Here is a 7,897-nt window from a genome sequence, read left to right as displayed (position 1 = left end):
TTAAAGGAACCGCTCTAAGCTGGTTTAAGTCCTATTTATCAGATTGATTTCAGTTTGTACATGTTAACGATGAGTCCTCCATGCATGCCAAAGTTAGTCATGGAGTTCCTCAAGGATCTGTCCTCGGACCAATCCTGTTCACTTTATATATGCTTCCTTTAGGCAATATTATCAGGAAATATTCCATAAGCTTTCATTGTTATGCAGATGATACTCAGTTATATCTATCGATCAAGCCAGATGAAACTCATCAGTTAGCTAAACTTCAAATGTGCCTTCAGGATGTTAAAACCTGGATAACCTGTAATTTTCTCATGTTAAACTCAGATAAAACTGAAGTTATTGCTCTGGGGCCTAAGCACCTCCGTGACGCATTATCTAAAGATATAGTTTCCCTTGATGGCATTGCCCTGGCCTCCAGCACCACTGTGAGGAATCTTGGGAGTTATCTTTGATCCGGACATGTCGCTTTCTGTCTCACATTAAGCAAATTTCAAGGACCGCCTTTTTTTACCTGCGTAATATTGCGAAAATCATGAATATTCTGTCTAAAAATGATGCAAAAAACTAGTCTATGCATTTGTTACTTCTAGGCAGGATTACTGCAAATCCTTATTATCAGGCTGCTCGAAAAAGTCCGTTAAGACTCTTCAGCTGATCCAGAATGCTGCAGCACGTGTTCTGACAGGAACCAGGAAAAGAGATCATATTTCTCCTGTCTTAGCTTCTTTGCATTGGCTTCCAGTAAAATCCAGAATATAATTTAAAATCATTCTTCTTACCTACAAAGCTCTTAATGGTCAGGCACCATCTTATCTTAAAATCCCACCAGAGCACTGCGCTCCCAGAATGCAGGGTTACTTGTGGTTCCTAGAGTCTCCAAAAGTAGACTAGGAGCCAGAGCGTTCAGCTATCAAGCTCCTCTCCTGTGGAACCAGGTTCCAGTTTGGGTTCAGGAGGCAGACACCATCTCCACATTTAAGAGTAGGCTTAAGACTTTCCTCTTTGATAAAGCTTATAGTTAGGGCTGGCTCAGGTGAGTCCTGAACCATCCCTTAGTTATGCTGCTATAGGCCTAGACTGCCGGGGGATTTCCTATGATGCACTGAGCTCCTCTCTCCTCTACTTTCTCTCCCTCTGTAAGCAACCTCATCCCATTATTGCATTTTACTAACTCAACTTCTCCCTTTTCTGGTAGTCTTGTGCTTTCTCGTCCCTCTCCTCTCTCCTCCTATCACTTCCTGCAGGTTTTCTGGCTCTGGAGCTGTGGAGTCTGGATCTGTGGTTGCGGGTCACCTGCTGCCCCCGTGTTCCTGCTCGACACCCTCTGCTACAACGACTATTGTTGCTATTCTTATCGTTATTATTGTTATTATAATCATTAACATTACTATAAATATCTGTACCATTTTTCATTTAGTCTATAGCAACATCACCTTTACTGTCTGTACCTCTGTGTGTGTATATTATGTAGGCTGCCTCCCTCCCCTCTCTCTCTCCTTCCATCCCTCTCTTTGTCTCTCTGTTCCTCTTCTGCTCTCTCTCTCGCTCTCTCTCTCTCTCTCTCTCCTTCACCCCAACCGGTCGAGGCAGATGGCCGCCCACCCTGAGCCATGGTTCTGCTCGAGGTTTCTGCCTCTTAAAAGGAAGTTTGCCTCTGTCGCTAACTGTTGTTAAGATAACTGTTGATGTGATTTGGCGCTATATAAAAATTGAATTGAAATTTAATTGAATTGAATAACCCAACAAGGCTTGACTGACTGACTGAAATGGATGATGCCTAAATTAACACATCTCTTACTATTTGTTTTACATCTTTCTGTAGCCATGAGATATTTTTGCCCTAACTTAGAAAAGCTATTTAAAATTAACAGGATGCAAAACACAGGCCTATGTAAGTCTCCACCCACAGCACAAAACCACATGAAACTATTCCTGAAGGGGTAAGGACATTACATTATAATTTTATAATCAGGGTCTTGTCATGTTTTATCATCTTTGACAATAATATTTTTAATAAATAAAACTGCAATGTTTCTTTTTTATTTAGTGTTTGGTTGGCAGGTTGGTGGTTTATTGAGTTTTGAGTTTGCAGAAAATCAGTATAACTGCTTGTATAGCACTCTGGCAAAAAGTTAAACCTGGCTCAGCTTTTGCCAGACTACACTAAGTCTGAAAATTGCTGCCAAAGTCCCAAACTCTACAGCGTATTATAGCGTTCATGTTTATGCTTGTGCATTTCTGTTAGAGATGGGAAATTGAGTTTGAGACTGAGACTGGAGTCGCACTTAATGGTTCAGTGTGTAATATTTCTGAGGATCCATCGACAGAAATGCAATATAAGATCCATAACTATGTTTTCAGTGGTGTGTAAAGAACTTACATAATAAACCGTTATGTTTTTATTACCTTAGAATGAGACATTTATATCTCCATGGACGTTCCCACGTTGCGTCGTCGTGTGTCTACAGTAGCTGAAAATGGACAAACAGTGCTACAGAGTGTGTTTCGTCACTAAGTTCTTCTGGTAGAATTCAGGCAGAGTAGACACTCATCACTACGTTAAATACGTACGTTAGAAGAAGAAGTAGTAGTATTAATAATATACTGCAGGGGTCTACAAATAAGTTTTGCATTGGAGCAATATTTTCAACCATTAGATGGTGGATGACAATATAAGCCATAATATTGAGCTGCATTAACATGTTGTTTGGTTAGCTCAATTTGCAAAGTGCAGGACTCGCAACCTAAGGGTTGAGCCCATGTTGGGACAACTTCTTATTTTCTCTCTTCAGCAAATGGATTCTGCAGCGAATCTCTGCATGTGCTGCACAGTTTTTGTTTCGGTGTTTGATCCATATCCATCAACCTATAGACGCTTTTTCATTTCCCCAGTATCTCCAGGCAGAGGACATTGAGGGGAATCAAGTTTTTCTGTCGGCTCTTTCAGAGGTGTGTCACTCCAAATACTGCATTACAATCACAAAGGAGCCAAACTAGAGCATATTTAAGGAACTTCTTTTCATTAGAGTTTTCATGAAATAAGGTTATGTATTCTGGTTTGTACTTGTCTAGATTGTGTGTCCTTTGTTTATTTGTACCATCTTGTTTGTCTTATTGTTGTCTGTCTGACTTTGTAACAATCTTGATTCTGAGAAATAATTATACAATTTGTAATATCAATTAAAGGATGAAGATGATCACTCATTGCGAAGGTAAAAATGGTTTAATATCAAATACAGTTTGAAAAATATTAAGATGCAGGAGGATGTTATGGCATCAAGGCTGAAAACACTGATGCAAAAATAAAGTGAAATTGTTGCGTAATGACTGTAATTATTACTTACATTTTTAATGTATAAATGTATACATTCACATCCTGTAGCATTCAAAGGAGGAGAAAATGAAACAGGTAAATCTATTGCACAGCTATTTGTTTAAGTATGCTCACATTTTGCCAAATGCTTACAAAACAGAAAAAGACAAATGAAGAGTGTTGGCGTTTGGTGGCATTTGAGCAAGAAAACTATGATCAAAATAATGTGTCTTTCACACGCTTTATTTACAGTCTCATTTATATGTTATTTTTATTTTACCCCTGAGCCCTTTACAATAATACCACAAACCCAACAATGGTAACAATCATAAAAAGCAATAACAACAATAATAAACTGCTGCAAGAATGCCAAATTATTGATTAAATAGGTACATTTCTTACATACTATCAAGCACACCTGTATGCAATCCAAACCAACAGTCGTAGATAAACTCTGTTTTAGTAAACATTGCTCAGGTGTAAATTTACGAGGTGGTAGTTGATTGACACGCTGCAACTAAACCTTGAATCCAACAAAGTGAACAATGTAATGAATCCTGTAATTTCTAAACTCTGTGACTGTGGTTTGAATTTAAAAAACAACATCAAATATGAAATGTCAGGCCTTTCCTCAGTGCTGCTGTGGCATGCTGACAGTGAAATAGTAAGGGTCGTTGGGAATCCTGGCTGGGTGACTGACAGTAGAGGAGGCGGGACACTGGTCATCGACCCTCACTATAGAAAATATGTCACCACTAACTTCGATCGATCTGTTTTGAATGTTGATATTGTAATCGGGCTGTGAGGCAGAAGAGGGGTTTGTGGGACAGTTGGCAGTGACGTAAACAGATTTAAGTGCACTTCCTGAACCTGGCATCTGGGGGCGCTCCTGTATCTCCTCATAGACACGATTCTTCCAGAGCAGAAGGAAAAACACAAGATGTTTAGTTTATGTATTCCTAACAATAAGCACTGACCATAAAAAGCTGCACTGGCTTCACTGCAGCCAGAACAGTCCTCATCTTTTCATCTAGATCATCATCAGGCCAGAGTTTTCTCTTACCCGGTAAAATATTTTAACATCTAAATGATGAACATTGGGTTTGGCCCAGACATTCATTCATCCTTGTGACATGGTGATGCCCAGTCAAAAATATCAATTAGTCTAACACTTAAAGCCAAATACCTGCAAAACTTACCTTCCCATCAGTCTCACCTGTATTGGGAGTTTAGTGCTAATTAAAGGTTAGCTAACACGCTGTAAACTATGGCAGGTTAGTTTACCACAGCAAAGAAAGATGAAAAGATGATGTCAAGTTAATGAACCTCTGCTAGACACACTTTTCTCAGCAGTCTTGCCCCACTCTGCCCACTCCTAGTTTCCATGCGCTTATTTGCCTTGTTTTGCTTTTTGCCTTTTCGTTACCTGGATCTGTATCTTCCTGCCTGTTACCTGTTCATTGTCTGTCTGCCTATCGGTCTGCCTGTTAGCTGATTTATGCTCTGATAAATCCTTGATCTTTACTTTGTCTGCCCATTCTTATTGCATTTTGGTCCAATCCTTATCGCCCTGGCAAACACACCTTTACATGTATGAGCAAATTCTGCCCATAAACACACACACACACAGTACAATAATTTACACAAATACGTACACATACCTCATTGTTGTTCTGTGCTTCTTCATTTCTTTTTGAACGCTTAAATCCTGGAAAAGGAAAAAGAGACAACGTAAGACAGCGAAGAGAAAAAAGGAATGAACAAGCAAAAGAAACAGTCTGTTTGTTCAGAACCAGGACCTGATATACAACTGACCAGGAAATAACTGACAGAATTACACCTGTCAGTGTTTGCATTTACCAGTTTATTTTCATTTAATATGATTTTATGACTTGGCCATTGTTTGTCCCAAGAAATTGGTATAATATTGAACGCTGGACAATTATCAATGTCCAGACATGAAAAGGGCAGTGCAGACATTTATATTATTTTTATTTAATGAGTAATTAATGTATGTTATCATTGCTTGACAGTAAATTTCTTACGTTTGTAGATGAGAACCAAAATAATCTCAAGCATCAGCACAGCTACACAGACGACCACAGCAATGGTTATAGGTGTAGAATTATTATACGAAGAGCCACCATTGTTTTGTCCCAGCTCTAGAAAATAGATATAACAGATAAATAGTAGCAAAGTATAGAAAATAAAAAACAAAATTTCACAAACAAATTTTTTTTTTAACAAATCCCTAATTAAAAATAAAGAAAACATGTCATGATGAGCCTGTGACTGTAACTGACTTGTCAGGGTGTCAGACACAGATTTACTTTTTCAAAAAAGTAAATAATATGGTTTCTAATTATTTCTATGGTCTGTATCCATTTTGGATTAAATGTGTTGCCTGCAACTGTACAGGTGAACAAATGATTCTTTTGTTGTTTATTAACATAACTTAATAAGAGGAAATATGAGTTGATCAGTAATCAGTACTTATGATACAGTATTTAAATCATAACATATTTCAGAAACACCTTAATTTTCTGTGTGAGTAAATCAAACTATCAGATGTTTGCTGCTCACCTTTAACCTTCAGCTTTATCTTTCTCAGAGCAGCTCTGTAACTTCCTTCATGTGTTTCCACTCCACACCAGTAGACACCAGCATCATGTGAGGACACCTTACTGATGGACATGTTGAAGCCACTCTTGGTTTCTGTGAGAGTGAATGTCCCGTTTGACTTCAGAGAGGATTTTGTTGATAAAATATCCTCACAGATTGAACCGTTCTCTTTGCAGAAGAACTTGTATTTGTTTCCTTTGTAACCACATCTGATGGTGGTTTTAGCTGTTCTGTACACAGTTTGAATAAATTGTCTCTGGCACATTTTCTTCTCTGCAAAAAAAAAGGTACAATGTGAAATCTGTCCATTACAGTATACGTGCTTGTCATGACTTGCTTTATGGCAAATTTATTTTATTTTTCCTAAGTTGGTTAGCCAACTAAAAACAGCTCAGGTTTTCTTTATTTGTTATTTATTGTTTTCTTAGTGATGTTTTGACAAATGTCACTTGACACTGATAAGAATACATTTAATCATAATTTTAATAGTGTTGCATTTTTCTACAACATGAAATATGTCCATTACAGTAAACATGCTTGTCATGACTTGTAATGTGTGCTTTATGGCAAATTGGCATCAAGCATTGAAAGACATTTAAAAAATGTAACTGTATTTAGTTTTTTACATTATACGTCTATACGTCCCTCACAAGCACAACAAGATAGATTGGTGGTAACAGATTAAAAAGAGGAATATGTTGTTACATCTGACTTTATTTATGATTTATTGTTCTCTTACTGATGTTTTGACAAATGTCACTGTGTCTTTGACACTGATAATAATAATCATTACTTTATTTGTGTTGCATTTTTCTTAAAGAGAAGCTACACAAAATTATTTTTGTGCTGTACACATAATCACATAGATTCTTGTTGGCATGTGATGTTAATTCAGGTGATTTCCAACAATGCAAATATTGTGTGTGAAAACGTTGGCAAGACTCAGAGGTTGAGTCTAGTAGGTAGTTACCCTTTAAAACAGTTAAATTGCTTTAAGAAAGGACAAGAGAGGCAGTATTAAAAAAAAGACGCATATTTTACCATTTTCCAGTTTCACTTTATGGTCACTGGATGAGTCTTGTGTAAATTTACAGGTGTAGTTCCCAAAGTCCTCAGGTTCAAGTTGTTTGATGACCACCTTGAGATTTTTTTTTTTTGTATCATGGTACAGAGAAACTCTGCCTTTGTTTTCCCACACATCCTTTTTAGTGGTTTGTATGGTTGTGTTTTTGGGAGTAACTACAGAAATACTTTCATTGTTTGTTTTGTTTGGACATTTGCAAGTGAGTTCAACCCATCCTTCTTGGCATTTCTTCAGTTTAAATGCTCCAGACTCATTAGAATCTTCTCCAGAATCTTCTTCAGAGTCTTCTCCAGACTCTTTAGACGAGGCCTCACAGCCTGTAGATCAAAAACAAAAGTTCACATCATGTCAGATTCTGAAACCGTCTCAGAGCTGTATTCTGAATCTGATCTCTACCAATATATTTTATATATCTCTACCAGAATATGATGTATTTGTTGCACTGTTATGACTGCATGTGAATTATTACATGTATAACATACAGATAAAGTAAAATGAAGGCTTATTGAAAATCACTTCTGACTTGTCTATAACTGCTTCAATTGAATTGCTTAATTTCTGTTATTTTCTATATACAAAAATGTTATTTCCTGTTCCCCAAATGAGTTTTTATGCCAAGCAGATGTCTGTTCAAATGTAAATGTTTGGACACTGTTTCTTTGAGATTTTCAACAAGAGTTTTGGATTGTGTTGCAGTTGCCTGAGTGATGGAGCTCTACAGTATTGCAGTACAGTATATTGCTTTTACTCTCGTTACAGGCTGTCGTAAAGCACACTAACACAAAAGAATAAAACCAGTCCACAGAACATTCATTAGTAATATCAATATTCAATCATGTATTAGTAGTAGTTTTACCTGCCATCAGTAAGAGGAT

The sequence above is a fragment of the Micropterus dolomieu genome, linkage group LG18, assembly GCF_021292245.1.
Source record: "Micropterus dolomieu isolate WLL.071019.BEF.003 ecotype Adirondacks linkage group LG18, ASM2129224v1, whole genome shotgun sequence".
NCBI classification, from domain to species: domain Eukaryota; kingdom Metazoa; phylum Chordata; class Actinopteri; order Centrarchiformes; family Centrarchidae; genus Micropterus; species Micropterus dolomieu.
The sequence above is the reverse complement of the archived record's forward strand: the minus strand, read 5'-3'. Positions refer to the sequence as shown.